The following is an 18344-nucleotide window of genomic DNA, read 5'->3' on the forward strand; positions in this document are numbered from 1 at the left end:
CTCCATTTTGTGTGAATCATGGGAAATAGAAAGAAATGGAAGATCTCTGTATTTCAGTAAATGTTCCCAGCTAAAGGGGCTCTTTGTGCTGTCAATCAAAAGACAGGGCATTGCTACTCTTGTCTCTGTATAACCATATTTGGTAATAGCAATGTTTGGTAAATGTTAATAGGTATTTGGTATTAAAAATAAAATATGAAAAAAAAAACAGTAGGAGGGAAGAATGGAAGATAAAATTATTACATTGCCTCTACAGTTCTATAAAGGAAGCAGGGTAATCGTCAGTAAAAGCCTTGAATATATTTTTCTAGCTAAACACTTGCGTTGTAAATTAGATATAAGTTATATGATCCTTTTTTAACTGAATTCATTGCAATTCTAGTCAGTATATTTTCTATGTGGAACTCTTTCTTGCCCCAATGGGGAAAGGAGGTATCTAGAATTTATAGTGCCTTTGATCCTTGTAAAGAGCACTGGGATTTACGGCAGCATAGCCTTCTATGTAGGAATGGAACCTCCTGTTCAAGTCAAATTTTCATCTTAGTATTGACTCAGAAATACACCTCTCTAAAGTGCCAAGAAAATTTCCAGGAAATTGGAATATAATTAAATTTACATTCAGACATGATTCAAGAAACAGTGAATGAGAATTTCTGAAGACTTAACTTGTTGATGTGTTCAATAATCTCATAACGTTTGACTGTTCCTGTAACCTTGTTAAATATTAATTGCAAGTGCCTCTCGTTCACTTTAATAGAGGAAGTAAACACGAAGGGAGATTCAGAAACATTTTTCCCCCATGAAGACTTCGTATTATTCTGGATTGTAGAATAAATTGAAAATGGCCCCTTGAATATTTAAAATGATGTAGAAATACAAATTACTATTTAATATATAAAAGATATTGAATAGAATCAGATGGATCCTGGTAGCACTTTTTCAGATTAACACATTTTATTAAAAGGTATAACACATTAGAGTTTACCTCATGGAATAGTAACCATTTTGTTAACTGATAGCTAATGCCTGTACGTTTGTATAAGTTAAGGAATGCAAAAGGGAATTGCTTCCTTCTCAGTTTACGGAGATCTTTTTCACGTGAAAGTTCAGGAAAGAAAAAAACAAAACAAAACCTGAGTATACACTTTGTAATTTTTTTAAAATTCACATCAACTTCATCTCTACTCCAAAACATTATTTTCAAAGACTTACTGATAACATTAGAATTGCTTGAATTTCTAGAACAGAAAACTAAATCACACAATAAATATCTCCTGAGAAGCTTAAGAACAGCTATGCAAAAAAAAAAAAAAAAAAAGGAGGTATCGTTTTCTTGCAGAGCTGGCTATATCCATGGGCAATGTGAGTGCCTCTTAGGGAGGGGTGCTAAAGAACAGAATACTGTACAGAGCTGGAAGGGAACTTGAAGGTCTTCTAGTCCAGTGGTCCCCAACCTTTTTATCGCCGCGGCCCGCTGAGCGCGCGCAGGGGTGGGGGCACGGCCCAGGAGCTTTTGTGCACGGCCCATTGCGCACGGCCCAGGAGCCTTTGCGCTGCAGCGTTCATGTCCCCCGGCCGCTGCGCGGCCCGGTGCCAGGTACTCCACGGCCCGGCACCGGTCCGCGGACCGGGGGTTGGGGACCACTGTTCTAGTCCAACCACCGCTCAAGCAACAGACCCTATACCATTCCAGACAATTGTCTGTCCAATCTCTTCATAAGAGCCTACAGTGATGGGAGCACTCAACTTCTGAAGGAAATCTGTTCCACTGATGAATTGCTCTCACTGTTAGAAAATTTCTCCTTAATTCTAGGTTACTTTTCTCCTTGATTAATTTCCATTCATTGCTTTTTGTCTTGCTTTCTGGTGCATTGGAGAATAGTTGCCCCCCCTCTTTTTTGTGGCAACCCCCTCAAATATTGGAACACTGCTATCATGTCACCCATAGTCCTTCTTTTAGCAAAGAAGGTTAAAGTAGTTGGATGATACACAGTGCTAACCCTTCAGCTTCTCAAGGTATCATATTTTATACAGTCAAATCACCTGAAGTAAAATAATAATCTAATAAAGGAGAATATTTGTAGCTCAAGGTTCACCTGAGGGGTCCTTGGTGCTCTCTGAGCTTGCAGATGTTTCATTACCCAAACTAGGTAACATCACCAGTGCTAGATGATGTTACCTGCTTTGGGTAATGAAACATCTGCAAGAAAACAAGTAAGCTCAGAGAGCACCAAGGACCCCTCAAATAATAATCTGTTGCACCTTCATTAGCTTCAAATGTGATATTTGGGAAGGAAAACAGTTGGGTTGTCATTGCTTTCCTGAATCAGTTTTAGGTATGCAGCAGCTTCTTGCCAGAAAAGGTAGTAATCCCATCAATTGAATTGCTGAAATTTATGAATCAGCCTCAAGAACTTAAAATAAAACCTGAAAAAGATCAACATAGCAATATCCTTCCTCTTTCAGCATGATAGATAGTGCTATCTCAGCAGGCTACCTTCTTTTGCCCCTTAAATTGGGAGGTTGAATCCCAGCTTAATTGTTTGCCAACTTTGCAAATCCAAGGTGGGTAGAAGGGATAGGGTTCAGCATAGGATGTGACATTCTCTTCATAAAAGATCAAAAAGGGCACCAGATGAAAATGTGCAAGTGAGGCTACAACATCTGGAGTTCCCATTCTCTGGCCTAATGTGCAGGTCCATGATCTATGTCTTCAATTCAACTTCTGAAGAAAAACATGTCCTTGACCCGTAGAGCCAATAATCTGACTAGGTAGACAGTAGTTTCAGCTATATTGAGTATGGACTATAAAAATCCATTTCTTCCCTAATTCTGGAAACATGCATTTAAGGTAACCTCAGCAATGTGTATAATTCAACAATCTGGCCAGATGTTTCAACAATGCTGAAGTTCAGTCAAGGCAGGCTGTATTCCCAAATCCTTATTTGTAGAGCAAAGGAGAGAAGTCTAAAAAAACATTTCTCCCTCCCCTTTGACTCTTTCTAGCCATCCAGATATGATTTATCCTAAGTTAAGGTAACATAAAAGATGGAGGATTCAGACTGCGTATGAAAATATGTATGAGATACATATTGTCCTACATTTCTTCACTGTCAAGGCCATCTGTGGTCATCTGTGAACCTAACTTTTTTTGGCTTCAGGAGGTGACATTTGTTTCAATTTCCCAAATTTGGGTTAAAACCAAAGAGTGGAACAAATACGGTCATGTACGTAGATGAAACCTCTGGCTTTTCCTCCTGCCTCATTAATACCTGGTACTTATATCCTCTATGAATTACTCATGACTGATTCTTATTTGGGGGTGGGTGGAGGTTACATAGCCAAGCCCAGCACCTTGTGAATTCCATTGACCCTTATCTAGCACAAATTTAATTTTGACCATTAGTTGACTAGATGCTTGTGTATAGGTAGCAATAAGAAACTCTTCTGTGCTTTGAACTCAATTAATGCTACTGGTTATCTGTGCCTGACAGAAAGTGTCTTGAATCGCACCTAGAAAGAAATTGGAAGTCAGTGTAGCTCACCCAGCATGGACAAACAGCCCAGAATTGTACAGGCTGCCACATTCTGAACCAGCTGTAATTTCTCGATGGACTCAAGGGAAGTCCCGTGTAGAGCACATTGTAGTCATCCAGATGAGAAATTACCAGGTCGTGGATGACTGTGAACTAGGTTTCCCAATCTAGGAATGGACATAACGGGCACACAAGATATATCTATGAAACTCCTCCCCCCTCCCCAGCAATAGCTGCTACCTACTCCTTGAGGACCTCAAATTGCACACAAGCTCTCTCAGGGAGTGTGCAACCACAGCAAAAGTTAAATATGATATTAACCAGAACTAGGGAGACAAAAAAACCTAGATCCCTTTTTCCTTGCTGTGGTTGAGTCCAAGCTGATTTCTCCCCCATGGTTTGTGCCTAAAGGCCTTTGGCATTATGCCCAGGAGCTCATGACCTAAGGGGCTGTATGCTATGAGGATATTTGAGCACTCTGAATCCAGGAATTGAATGAATGACATTTCCTCCCCATCATATCTTATTTTCCATACTTTCTTGTCTGTAAAGACTTCTTGTGGGTCTGATGAAAATTTAAGCAAGGTTGCAAGTCAATATGTCCCATTGAGACAATTATAGCAGTTATTGCATTGAATTATCTTTACCAATTCAATTCTATATCAGGGAAATTCAGATTCTGAATGATTTAATTAAATCACCTGCTTATTGTTTTCTAATGATCTGGATTCACTGTTTTTACTTTTGTGTAATCAAACTGGCAAATGTACTGAGCGACACAGTTGATAACCAGAATGTATATGGGTAGCTTTCGATGGGTGGAGCTGATGCCTTCCTGGGTATTATTGTCATATCATTTGTAGCTACCATCTCTCTTTCTAATCAGGAGAAGAAATTATTTTCTTTAGCTGAACACATGACAAGGACCACAACTAAAACTCATATTTAGCAGACAGTGATAGTTAGTTTGGAATATTTTCCAAGCTGATTTGTACTGGAGCCAATGATTAAATCAATGCTTTATAGGTAAATGGACATTTCCTGGACAGGATTTCACAGTTCAGCAGATCAAATGTATCCTTTTTGATCTGAGTGAAAATAGAGTGCAGAGTATGGCTTACAAAATAAATGATTTGCAGACAAAGCCAGAGTCATCTTTATCTATAAACAGATGTATCATTAGTTCATTCTAGTAAATCAATAATTTTATTTTTGCTCTGTGGACTGGAGGAAAGCATCCTGATTTTTGAATGAGCAGTTGACATCACGCATTGCAACCGGTGAGATAAGGTAGTGGCATTTTATTGCTTGATTATAATAATAATGAGTCTCAATGGTCCAGAAATTGAACTGGGGCTTAGCCATTATATCTGTAGTTGAAACTGAGTCTATGATAAGTATTTCTCATTCTGTTTTCTGAGAACCTACCTAGTTCCCACAATATACCATGTTATTTCTTTTATTCAGTACTTCATTCTAAAGAATCAAAAGCCTTTCTCCAAGAAAAATTCATAGCAAGTTATTTTTGACTGCTTCCTATATGTCTCCTGACTATGCATCTAACTTGAATAGAAGCCAAATGATGCTCCTTTCATGGGTTCAATCTTATTAATTAATTTTATATTTCAGCATTCTTAATATGGCTCAGGGAATGATCTTTTCATATTTTGTTGTCATAGCACCTAACTGGTGAAATAGGCTATGCCAGGAGAAGATGATAATCTCAAAATCATTCAGTGAGCTCCTTAACCAAAAGGGATCTTAAATCTCTATTGCTTCAATTAGTTAGGTTGAATGTGGTGGAAACAGACAAATACAAGCATAGAAAAAGGCAGTATATTGGTACAGCTTCTATGTCTCAAAGGTGCTTTTTTTCAAGAGGCAACTGGACTTTCTGGTTTTTCTCTGAAGTCGTTTTGCTTCTCATCCAAGAGGCTTCTTCAGCTCTCTTGGATGAGAAGCGAAATGTCTTCAAACAAAGTCCAGTTGCCTCTTGAAAAAAACAACTTTGCAACAACAATGACCTGGATGACTGAGAATCTCCATAGACAAGTAATTTCTATGCTAAAGAGAATGTCTACATAGTCCATGACACTTTCTAGAGTAGATCCATCTTCCATTTCATTATCTGGAGAAGATCAAACTGGGTTATACATGATCCAAAACGGATGCATACCAACTTAGGTGGTCCATGGACTGAATAGCATTTTATAGCATGGGCAAGATACTTATTTGCCAAAACTTAATCTGGAACTAATCAGTTCTCTTCCTTGAGTTCTTAACTCTATGAATCTTATGGTAGTCAGCTGACTACTTTCTCTGGACTTACCAGTAGCAGAAAATATGTTTTTTAAAACAAGAGGTAAAACATTGTATGTTACTGCCAAATATTTTTCTTACAGATTTCTGAATTGTCCACCCTTCTGTTGAATGCTTGAGACAATTTACAATGAATTGACAAAATTAAGAAAGGGAGAAGCTAAGAGAATCCAGGTGAGCACATTCATTTTTTTGTTTTTGTTTAAAAAAAGCTGATGGAGAAAAACCCGTTTGTCTGTAGCAGCAATCTTAGTTTAGCCCATGACAGCTGACATCATAATAATACAATATATTAATTTTCAAGATACCATAAAACTCTTTGCTGCTTTTTTTGCAAGTGGCTAATATACTTGCCCTTTTTTAAAAATGAGAAACAGGAACCTTTTCAAATCAGAGATAAATCTTCTGGGGTGTTTCTGCTGACTGAAGTGCTTCCTCTTGTGGGACTCTTCAACTGCTGATTTATGGCTGTAGCTGCAAAACTAGATACTAGGAATGTACCGTGTAGGTGTCTGCCAACTCTAGTAGCTCCTTCCTGTGCTCACCTGGAACTAGGTCTTACTGGATTCAGGGTGTTTACACTGTAGCTAGGCACAGATATGCCTTATTCTGGTGATATCTTCGGAAACCTCCTCCTTGGGTCTATGGTCATCTTTCAAAGTCCTCAGTCATTGTTGGGCCCTTACTTATGGATTGTAGCACTGGGGATGCCCCTGGTAAATTATTTCCTTAGGGCTGATTGAAGTCTCCCCTTCTTCTTGGCATTTCTGTTGCTTATTTTTTCAGTGCCCATTCCACAGTGGAATAATGTTTCATATTTTTCATATGCATTTTATTATTTTACTATTTTTCTTCCGTTTTCTAAAGCCTGTCTTTGGGTTGTAAGTGCCTTTCAAATCTGTTTGGAATGCAGCCCCTTCAGCTAGTTGGCAGATTAGAAATAATATCATCATAGGATCAGGTCCAACAAGCCACTGATATCTTTTTTCTTCTTCTCCTATGATTATCAATGTTGTACTTTTCTCTAGAGAAATCAGCAATAACTTTGATATTTATGGTGAATGCCCAAAGCATAGCAAAGAGACAGAGAGAAAAAATGACTGTACTGTAAACAAATACATCCCGGATGTGCTAGTATTAAATCTGGAGGAGACGTCATTTAATTACTGCAATTGGGATCTAAGCAGACCAAAACAGCAAAGATGAGGATAACATATTGCCTCGGGTGAAAAGGATGGGGGTCGTAAATGGCACTTCCATCTTCCGATGCAGATTTAGGGGATGTTTAACCTCATTAATTATATTTTTTGAAATAAACATATTTAAATCAGTGAGAGAAGCTGTAGCTAACTTTGCATAGCAGCCTTCGGTTAGAGGGATAGTGATATCGACTCTTGTTAGTATTTAAGGTGCTATACTAACGACATTTAAATAACTATTTTAGCAATAGAGTTTTGGACACTTGGAGGAATTTTTTTCTTCAGGGTTTTTTTTCCCCCATGAAAGTATGCTTTCAAGTCACATAGCAAATTGCTTTTGGAAGTCTTTTAATTTCAGAAGCATGCATCTACAATAGAAAGCTGCTCTTTGAAAACAAGCTTTCAGAGCAGTGCACGATTACAGTATGGCTGTAGTGGATTTCTTAGATCCTAGCCACTGTATCCTTTGCAAATACAATAGATCAGGTAGTAGAAATACTGTAGCTCACCTTTCCATAATGATTAAAATATCCCCCCCTCCGAGAGAGAAACAACACAGTCAGGACTTTGTATATTATTTTGAACTGGTGTTTAATAATCTACTACTTGATTAGAGAATGGAAATCTCTTAAGAATTGTTACTTTAATACTTTAGCAGGATTTTCTACTAACTCTTGACTGCAAGACCTTAGAAACAGATTTCTGAAATATTTTCCAGGTTATTGTGAATTTTCAGAAGGTTTAGAGCAGGGGTGTCAAACTCAATTTCATTGAGGGCCGCATCAGGGTTGTGTTTGACCTTGGGGAGAGCGGGGGGGGAGGGCGCATGGCCAGGGTGGGCATGGCCAGCTTGACATCACTCATGTCGGGGGCACCTGTGGTGGCCTGAGCACTCTGCCAGCGAAAACGACTCCCGAGCTCCATTTTCAGCTGCCATGGCCTCCGGCAACCCTCTGCCAGTGAAAATGGAGCTCCGTTTTCACTGACAGAGGGTTGCATGCTGTGGCAGCTGAAAACAGAACTCGGGAGCCCATTCTCGCTGGCAGAAGCACCGCAGGCCAGTCCTTTGCCGTTTCCAGGACAGCCCCACGGGTCAGATCTAAGTACCCACGGGCCAGATTTGGTGCCCTTGAGTTTGATACCTCTGGCTTAGAGGTATTGTCTTAAGAGTTATTGCTGTATAGAAAGTGGTTGGATGAGTCTTTCCTCAAGAGCTGCTCATAGATTACAGCTACGGCATCTATTACAATATTACAGATCCCATAATTTCCAACCACCTTAAGCAAGCCAGAAACTCAGCACTTCCAACTCCTACAGGTTAAAAATAAATATACTAGGTGCTATTTATGGCTGAGATATAAATATAATAATAATAATAAATTTATTTACGGTCACAGACCAAAATGCAAGCATAGCTACAGAAAAACATAGGAAAAAGAACATCACGAACAGCCGGCCACCGGAAGCCCCGGCCAAGAGGGACCACAGCACTCTCCTCTAATGGTTACGGCTCATAGAAAAAATTTTGAGACCTGAGAGGTAGTGTATGAGGAGCCATCCCCTAAACAATACAAGGCCAAATCACTATCATTGGGCCCACAGAAATCTGTCTCTAAGAGAGACATCAAATTAGTCCTGGCTACGTTGTACATGGGGCAGTGTAAAAGGACATGCTCCACAGTCTCAACCTCCGCTCTACCACAGGGACATAGCCGCTAGGTGCTATTTATGGCTGAGATATAAATATAAATGCTGAATATTTTAAAAAATAGAGTCTTATAGCCTGAGAGGAGTTCTATTTCTCACTCCCGAGTTTCTGGAAAGATGAGTCAGACAATTGCTTTTCAGAAACTGGCCTGATTCTACTTCTGAGCCTCAAATCCCATTAAGCTTGAAGTCTAAGAGCCATTGATAGCTGTTCCTCCCAAAAAAGTATTCCTTTCTTTTAAAGAGAGTTAGCTGTCATCTCCATACTGTAGGATGGCAATTCTATAAATGCAGTATTCCAGGAGGGCATTTTGCCTAAGATTCCACTGCCATTTAGTTTCATTGGGCCAAGTACAATGCTAGAATTACACGAGATGGAAAAGTTTAGTCTGCTACTTGTATTTCCCTTGGACTCTCGTTCTTCAGTTTCCCAGGCCTGCTGAGTTGCGTTCTTTTTGATCTCCCATGTTTTCCCTGGTTCCTATAATTAAGAAATGTGGAAGTGGAATCCATTTCACTACAAACCAAATTCTGGAAAGAACTCAGTACATTTTAACTTAGAATTTATCCTTTAAGCTTTTATCAGAAATATTCATCTGTGGTATACAATTAGCCAAGTGGATATAGAGAAGTCCAAAAATATTAAAAGCTTTTTTTTAAAAAAAAAAAACACCACCACTGCCATAAAAAGTTTTAATATTTCCTTCCTGTCTGTTTTAGATTCAATATTGTAAAATAAAGCTGAGAGTAAAATGGGAAACAACAGGCATTTTATTTCTAAGTAAACATGATTAGGACTGGGCAATAAAACTGCAATTCAGATAGCATTTATTTGGAAGTTAGTTCCACAAAAGATTGGCAAATGGGGGACCAACATTAACCCAGAAACTAGAAAACAATTAAGTCTGCAATTAGAAAACTAGCATTAAAATTTGTTCTGTGTGCATGTGTTTATATAGCACAGCTTTTTCATGCTCTGAAACTGTGAAGTAAAAAAAAATAATTGTAAAGCTGGAAGGGATAATTTCGGTTATCCATTCCAGCCGCTTATTTAATGCAGGACTTCAGACTGAAATATCTTCAGCATCTATCTACACACACACACCCTTTATTTGAAATTAGGATTTTAAAATGGGTCCTAACTCCTGCTTCTAAATGTTGCCGTAGCAAAGATTTCTGATCAGGGTCCCAAAAAGCTATAGGTGCTGGATTTAATATTCTGTTGTATTGTATTTCTGATTGACATATTGTAACATCACCTCAGTCTCTAGCTTTGCTATCCCTTGCTTTATTCTTGTTTTTTCATGTTTTCTTTTTTCCCAGAATTTCAGGGCCATTAAACAGGCCATTCATTGGCTATTTTGGGGAAAGCTCCTTCTATTTTAATCTACAGCTAGTATTTGTTGTTATTTTTGCTGAATAATCTTTATTGATGCAGACCATGCCATTAGAATTCAAAGCCAGATAAGGAATTTCTAAATAATAGCCGTTTTTTCAAGTGGCCCTAACTGGATTATAGGCAGGATTACTAAAAAAAAAACCCAAAAACGACCCAAACCAGACATGGATTTCAACCCGATTTAATCACTCCAAGCTTAAAAATACAAAACGTGTTATGAACAAGCTCCGTTTAATAGATGAGTTTATTTCTGAATGCTAAATGGGGGCTGTAAGGAGAATAAAAACTTATCGCCGCCGGGTTAGTTGTCCTGCACCCAGTTTGGAGCTGACCCGCCACTAGGATTTTACTCTCCTTACAGCCCCGTTTATTCAATATCGCTTCGCCGTTGCCTGGCAGAGTAGGGGAATGGGATCAGCGCCCACCGCTTTCCCGGAAAGCCATCTTCATCTCTTTACCCGGGATAATAAACTCCCTTCAACCCAGCGGAGTTTCCCTCCTTGTCAATATTGTCCTTGCTCCCGAAGCAAGCCCGTCCTTACGCAGGGTTGCTCGGGAGATGCTTACTCAGAGAAGTAAAGCCAACGTAAAAAGCAAAAAGCGGTGGAAAGCCGCCGCCAGTTTAAAAGGGTGCGAAAGAGCTGCAGCTCCGCAATACGGCTCGGGCGTGCACCCCGAAGGAACCAAGGGGAGAGCGGGTCGCTCCCTTTCCTAACTAGATTTTTGGATCCCAATTCTCGATCTGTCAACCGGTGCATAGGGAAAAGCCTCGCGCGCGGGCTCAGGGAGGTGCCTTCGCCGCCCCTCCTCCACCCAGCTCAACCAGCTTCAGCGCTGCTGCCGCCGCCGCTGCTGCTGCAGCTTTAAGGGACTGCAGCCATCCGCCTGGCAGACGCCGCCGAGCCTCACAAAAGAACAGGATGTTGTTGATTTGTAACCAAACCACAGAGAGGAAATGAGTGTCAATTTCCTCTAAACATCCCAACCGTCTGCCTCCTTCGCTTCCGCCTCTGCCACCCCCGCAGCCCTGGAGCGTCTGCGCCTGCGCCGGGTTCAGCCCAGGGAATTTCGCTGAGCCGGTGGCTTTCTTGCGCCTGGGCAGCTCCGCGCTCGATTCTCCGCTGTTTGTTGAACCCCAAGTCCAGATCCGTGCCCCCCCACCTTCCTTTTTTTTCATGGGTGTTTCCTGGGCTGGGGGTGCGGACCGCTTTACATTTTGTAAGCAAACGGGTAGCACCTTTCCCGACTACTGTAAAATAGCACTTTTTTTTTTCTTTTAAAAAGTATAAATTCATGATGTTTGGTAGTTGGTGAAGCTGTTTCCAGACTCTCGATTTCTGGCTGTCGTAGGTTAACACGACCGTCCTACGACCCCTATTAAAGATCCGTCACAACGCACTTGGGGGATGGAGGCAGATGGGGGCATTCCCTATGTGAGTTTCTCTCTGCAGGGAAGGAAGGAATCCATTAGCTTTAATCCTTTTTTTCTTTTTCTTTTTTGTAGTTGAGATCTCAAAATAACAGAGTTGGTCCTGCAGGAAATCCCTGAAATCCAGCGAATCTTCCCAATAATTCAGTTAGAGAACCCTGTTAAGTGCCACTTTCTAACTCGTGTGCCAGGGCTGATATATCAAGAGATGATGGCCCTCTTTTTTATTTTTAAAGCAGCAACTTTGATTAATCTACAGCCGCAAAGATTTTTTCACTCATAATGTGCACTCCCCTTGATTCCATGTACCTAAACAGATAATGGGTTTGGATTCATCATATAACAGAATACCAGTATTTGAGGGGTCTTTGGTGCTCTCTCAGCTTGGTTGTTTTCTGCAGATGTTTCATTACCCAAACTAGGTAACATAATCAGTGCTAGACATCAGTGCTAGTGTTAATACTAGAGCATCTGAGTCATTATTGAATAATTTGAGATTAACAAATTACTCAATAATTAAAATTAACAGAAAAACAAAAACAAGCCTAATACCGCAATAGCCCCACCAATTTTGTGTGGGAAATAAAAATAAGTTCTGTTTATGCTATTAGGAAGAAGCCTGTAGAACAGATTGAGAATAAGTCGTATTGGCTGATTTATTTCTGACAAGCATAGAAAATAGCTTTGGATGCCTGTTGATAAATGGGGAAGGAAAATCTGCTACATAAAGTCAAGGAAACAAGATAACTGCCAAAACAAGGGGAAAAAATCCAAAAAAATAAAATATTTAGAGGAACTGGATATTTAATCTATTATTGGACTCAGTCTTGACCATAGGATTTAATACCAATAGATTCTTGGAGAAGCATTTGCAATGATTAGTGCCGAACGGAACTGACTGATTTTGTTACTTGTTGGAATTTGTGATTTATGTATATATTATGATTGTTTTGAATAAAAAAGATGGCAAATACCAAATATGATCTTATGGTCCTGCAGATGGACAACAGATGTCCTTGTTATGTAGTTCAAATAATTTAAGCCAGAGAGGAATCAAGGGTATTATGAAAAGCCCTTTGTATTCACTTGCCCACATAGAGGTATACAAGCCTGACTGATAGCAATAGCACTTGGACCAGGGGTGAAATCCAGCAGGTTCTGACAGGTTCTGGAGAACTGGTAGTGGAAATTTTGAGCAGTTCAGAGAACTGGCAGTGGAAATTTTGAGCAGTTCGGAGAACCAGTAGTGGAAATTTTGAGTAGTTCAGAGAACTGGCAAATACCATCTCTGGCTGGCCCCAGAGTGGGGTGGGAATGGGGATTTTGCAGTATCCTTCCCCTGCCACGCCTACCAAGCCACACCCACCAAGCCATATCATGCCCACCAAGCCACGCCCACAAACCCAGTAGTAAAAAAATTGGATTTCACCACTGACTTGGACTTATATACCGCTTCATAGTACTTTACAGCCCTAAGTGGTTAACACAGTCAGCATATTGCCCCCAACAATTTGGATCCTCATTTTACCGACCTCGGAGGGATAGAAGACTGAATCAACCTTGAGCTGGTCAGGATCGAACTGCTGGCAGTTGGCAGAATTAGCTTTTTTTTTTAAAAAAAAAAATAATGTTGGCTTCCATAAAAGCATATTTATATTGCTGAATGGAAGACAGTTTGCTGTCTAGTCCCATGCATATTTACTCAAAATCAAGGCATACACAACTATATATCTTGCTAGAAATAAGTCCCATTGAACGCAGTAGGACTTCTGAATAAGTAGGCACAGGATTGCCTATAAATTCTTTTATGCCTGCAAATGTATTCTGGGATTATAGCTGTGGGGTACATCTAACGTGGTCTCCTTCAAGCCTTGATTCTGGGTTACTTCAGGGATATGTTTCTATAGTTTTTCTAGCAACAGTATGGGAGTACTTTGCCACTGATTTCTTCCAGGTTGGTTTTTTTTCAAAATCGCAGCCGAGTCTCCAATTCTGGCATTTCCTGATGCTACTCTATCCAAGTAATTACCAAGCTTGGCCCTGCTTATATTTTGGAGATAATTCCTACATTTGAAGAAGGGATTGCAGGTTTGACTTCTCAGCCTAACAGTGATGCTAAATCATAGGCAGGAAATTGAATTGCAACATAGGATTAAAGGGTGACAATCTGTTAATTGGTTATGGATGTATCCCTGTAGTAGTTGGATACCTCCCTTCTCAAAATAACTGATATGCAACTCCAAGATAACTTCCATACTTATCTTGATTTATTCAGTCATTGAGATTGGTGTTTTTTAAAACACACACACACACATGCACACACACACACAAATGTAGTAGCAAAATGCTATTTTGGGGGTCCCAGAGGAAGCTTAATTTGTCACAGTTAACTCCTTTCCCCAATATGTTTTCTAGTTTTTTTAGTTGCAGATAACATGTAAGTCTTTAAAATTTTAGGGTCTGGGTGTGATTTTTAGGACATTTTCAACCCTTCCCCTTGAAAGGAAAATGTCTATTATTGAAAGTATTTTTTTCTTTATCTCTATATTTTGATCCAAAACTTTTAGGAGATTGCAGTGTTTCATGTTGCAAATCCAAGCAGATGGAAGGGCTATAATTTATAAAATACGCTTAGGAACTTAAGGCAGCAATTCTATTCCTTCTGATACTGGGAGTCAATTCCAATTGACCACGGGTGTCAAACTCGCTGCGTCACATTGATGTCACATGATGTATTGCAACATTTTTTGCCTTCGCGGAGCTGGAGTGGGCTGGCCTGCGTGTGACGCATCCGGTCTGTGGGCCGCCAGTTTGACACCCCTGCTGTAGACCCAATAGGATTTACTTTTGTGAAGATACAGCTCCATAATGCAAACTGGAAACAAATTTATTTCCACTCCAGTTTCTTTCCTCACGGAGGGAGCATGGTTTTATATGCAATAAAGGTAGGGATTGTATAATTTTCCAGATGTTGCTGAACTACAAGGCCTATAATCCCACTGAGCATGGCAAATAGTGAGATATGCGGGGACTATAGATCAACACCACAGGATGATCCTTCTTCTGATATTCAAAGGATTCCCAGGAAAGATCTCATGCACCATCAAGGGTTACTGCTTTAGGCGCCTTCAAACATAACATGTGCAAACTTTTTGTTCTCACAAAAAGCTAATCAGGATATAAACCCAGACTTTAGAGTACATGTTTGGGTTTACATCATTTATTGATTGCTATTCAAAAGGGTTACCTACACATTGAAACTGAACACTGGGGATTAAACTGAGCTTGAGTTCTCCAATGTCATCTTTGTGTGTGTGTATGTGTAAGAATACAGGTTTTCCTTTTTTAGGACCACAATAGGAAACTGTACTTGATCATTAAATGAAGCCATCACTAAGTGAAACTGTGACTGTGCTTATGATTTTACTTCAGATTTTCTTTGCTTTACAGACCTGGCAAAGATTGGAAATGCAGGGATTGGTTGCAACATTACTTTTTCATCACCATTTTTAACTATGAATGGTTATTAAACAAGGCCGTAGCTAACTGAAGACTACCTGAACCTAAAAGTTCAACATGGTATAAAGAGGAAGCATGTTTAGTATGCCAGCCTTTGTTTCTGAGGTCACATTTGTATACATTATTCAAGTCACAGCAATAAGCTTTTTCTAAATAAGGGTTTAAGGTATTTAATTTCAGAATGCCAGACTACGATGGAGAGACAGCAAAATGCTTGCACTATACACTGGTTTTTTTCTAATACAAAAAGGAGTGTGGAGTCACAAACTATTCTAACAAACAAATAGAGTTTTTGGAATTGCATGGAGCAACATTTGCTTAGAGTAACCAATATGAGGATGAATCGAAATGGTAGTCCAATTGTTTTAAGATTGTAAATGGCTCATGGATTTGTCACTGCAGCTCCCTTTCCACTTTTTCTTTCTTGCATACACATGAACTTGAGTTTTCTGGAAGGAATATATGCATATGCATATTCAAAAATAATTCAGATATATTTCAGACCTTGTGCTTCTTTGCTACAAAATAATCCACACTACTCTGAAAAAAGATGAAAAAGTTGACTTAAAAAGCTGTTTTTTTGAAAATCCAAGGGTGCACCAATTACAGGATTATCTCTATCCATGTTCATATGATACTCTAAAAACTCCATCAGCAAAGCTGGAATTGCTTTGGTAGAATCCATGCAAATCTTGTTTTCCATTGTGCCTGGTTATTTCTTTTCAGATGCATATATGTGCTCCCAGCTGATGGAAATGGGAACCCTAACTCACCAGGGCTTCAGTCCCTAGAAGGGGTATTGTAGGTCTAAATTCATATTTCCATTTTTGCACATCCTCCGTTCACATTAATATTAAAATACCTTAAGAGGTGGGAGTTGCATGTAATGATTACGGAGAAAGGCTCATTGATTGCAGTCATGGCACAAAGTAGGTGGGATCAAATGATAGTAGAGCTTGGACTTTCTCTTTTTTTCCTAATGTGTATGTGTATGTGCAGTTTACTTCGGTAACATTGTAGTAACTTATCTGTTAAGTGTCTATGGAGATTCTCAATCATCCAGGTCATGGTTGTTCCAAAGGTAGTTCTTCAAAAGGCAATTGGTAGCTACCTTTTGAAGAAGCACCTTTGGGTTATCTATTAAGTGTAATGTACTATTGCTTAGTAACAATAAATCATAATAAGCTACAACAGTGTTTCTCAACCTTGGCCATTTTAAGATATGTGGAATTTAACTCAAAGAATTCTCCAGCCAGCATGCTAGTCATGGAATTCTGCAAGTTGAAGTCCACACATCTTAAAATGGCCAAGGTTGAGAAACACTGAGCTAGGGAAAAGCATTTATATTCACTTGTTTTTAACCTAGAAATCTAAACAGAGAAAGATCTAGATGGGAAACATCAGAAAATACTAGGGCAAACGGCTAGAAGCTACAAAGTGCAATAAACACCATGGAAGAAGATCATAGAAACTCCCTTGCCCAAATTTGTTAAAAAAACGATATGGACATGTGCATGGAATCACCAGGAATTGAGTTCAACTTGAAAGATTTCCTTTTTTAAGGGCCTACTTTACATTTGTCACATTTTTCGTTTCTTTCTTGCCTCAAAATAGGAATAAAGAGGATTTCCAGAGCTGCAAATAGGGGGTTGGGCCCATTCCTGGCCAGCAAGATAAGAGGAGGTTGAATTTTCTCCATGAGCTCTTCCTGAGTCCCAAGGTTCACATCACCAGAAGGCTATTTGAGATGCACGAATCCCAAGTGACAGTTTTTGCACTTGAGCATTCCTGTCCTGTTTGTTGGAAAAGGGCCCTCCTTGTGGGAATGAAGTATCTAGCGAGAGAAAAGTGGTTCTGCGGGTTCCATTTTGTTTATTCCTCCCCCTCTATTTCTTAGTCACATCTTTGGTTGTATTTAAGTTATCAAATAACAGCATCTCCCAGGTCTTGCCTTCAGCAGCGAAGAGCATATTCACACCAGATCCTGCTCTTGCCTCACTAGGAAAGGGGGAACCTGCATTTTATCACAGCTGTTTCTAGCAGCTGTGCTTTAGGCAGGGGGTGTTAATTGATAATTTATGTCTTTCCTGTCACAAAGTGTTACTTTGAGGTATTAGCAGCTTCTGCTAACACCCGGTCCTTGGATAAAAGCAATAAAATTAAAGGGTGAGGGGGTTGTGTCCAACTGCCCCTCTTAAAGAAAAAAATACACACATTTGTTCCATTTTTTGAAAAAAAATAGGAACTTCATTTTATATCTTCATTTGTTCATTTGAGGCTAGTCTAGAGAAAAGAAGGACTAGGGGTGACATGATAGCAGTATTGCAATATTTTAGGGGCTGCCACAAAGAAGAGGGGGGTCAACCTATTTTCCAAAGCAACATAAAGCAAGACAAGAAACAATGGATGGAAACTCTGGAGTTAAAGAGAAATTGAGACAGTGAAAACAATTAACCAGTGGAACAGTTGTGGGTGCTTCATCACTGGAGGTTTTAAAGAACAGACTGGACACCCACCTATCTGAAATGGTATAGGTTCTCCTGCTTGAGCAGGAGGTTGGACTATAAGACATTCAGCTCTATTCTGATTGATTCTCCTCATGACCATCAGATGTTTCTCTGTATCTACATACATACAGGCCCACACTTTTATTTGGTTTGTGTTCTGTTTGAAAACAGGCGTGAGAAGTTTACTTGCCTATACTGAGACCTGAAATGGCAATTGGTGCAGCTAATGAGTAGAAAAGGTGCTATTTTGGTCCTTATGTGGCACATTGCATCATTCAATGAAGTCAAGCATCTGTAACAGAAAAGTCTATGCAGGAAAAGTAATTCAATATGATTGCTTCACAGAGGCGTACACTCTGGGCCCATTAGGAAAATAAAAGGAGACAAGGTAAGCGGAAATTAAACAGGCTGAGGGAAAGAATGAGGAGAGGAAAGCAAGTTCAGGTAGGATTACTGGAAATGATTTTTTTTACAATCAAATGTTATTGCTTTTTTCCAGACTGTAGAGGTAAAGCCGCATATCTAAATCTCTCATACCAGAAATTCATTTATCTAGGAAATGAACATATCAAGGCAAAAGGATCAGCCTTCCTTTCTACTTGGCCTGCCACTTTGTGTATGTGTCATGGTTCAAGAACCCATATGCATGTGGACTGCAGACCACTCTTTCCTGATTTAATAATTTACTACAATCATTAAATTATATCGTTTAACTCTGCTTACCATAAA

At 39.6% G+C, this 18344-nt stretch overlaps 1 long non-coding RNA gene across 1 annotated transcript in view; it reads left to right on the top strand.

Annotated features, from left to right (window-relative positions):
• The first annotated feature begins 5958 nt into the window (after nucleotides 1–5958).
• Nucleotides 5959–18344, top strand: part of LOC139309733 (uncharacterized) — a 38360-nt gene continuing 25974 nt past the window's right edge. The window contains exon 1 of the long non-coding RNA XR_011599874.1: nucleotides 5959–6029. This is a non-coding gene — a long non-coding RNA (uncharacterized lncRNA). The remainder of the gene's footprint in view (nucleotides 6030–18344) is intronic.

Source organism: Pituophis catenifer, unplaced genomic scaffold (genome assembly GCF_029215685.1).
Source record: "Pituophis catenifer annectens isolate HBS135680 unplaced genomic scaffold, rPitCat1.0.hap2 SCAF_2, whole genome shotgun sequence".
NCBI lineage: Eukaryota > Metazoa > Chordata > Lepidosauria > Squamata > Colubridae > Pituophis > Pituophis catenifer.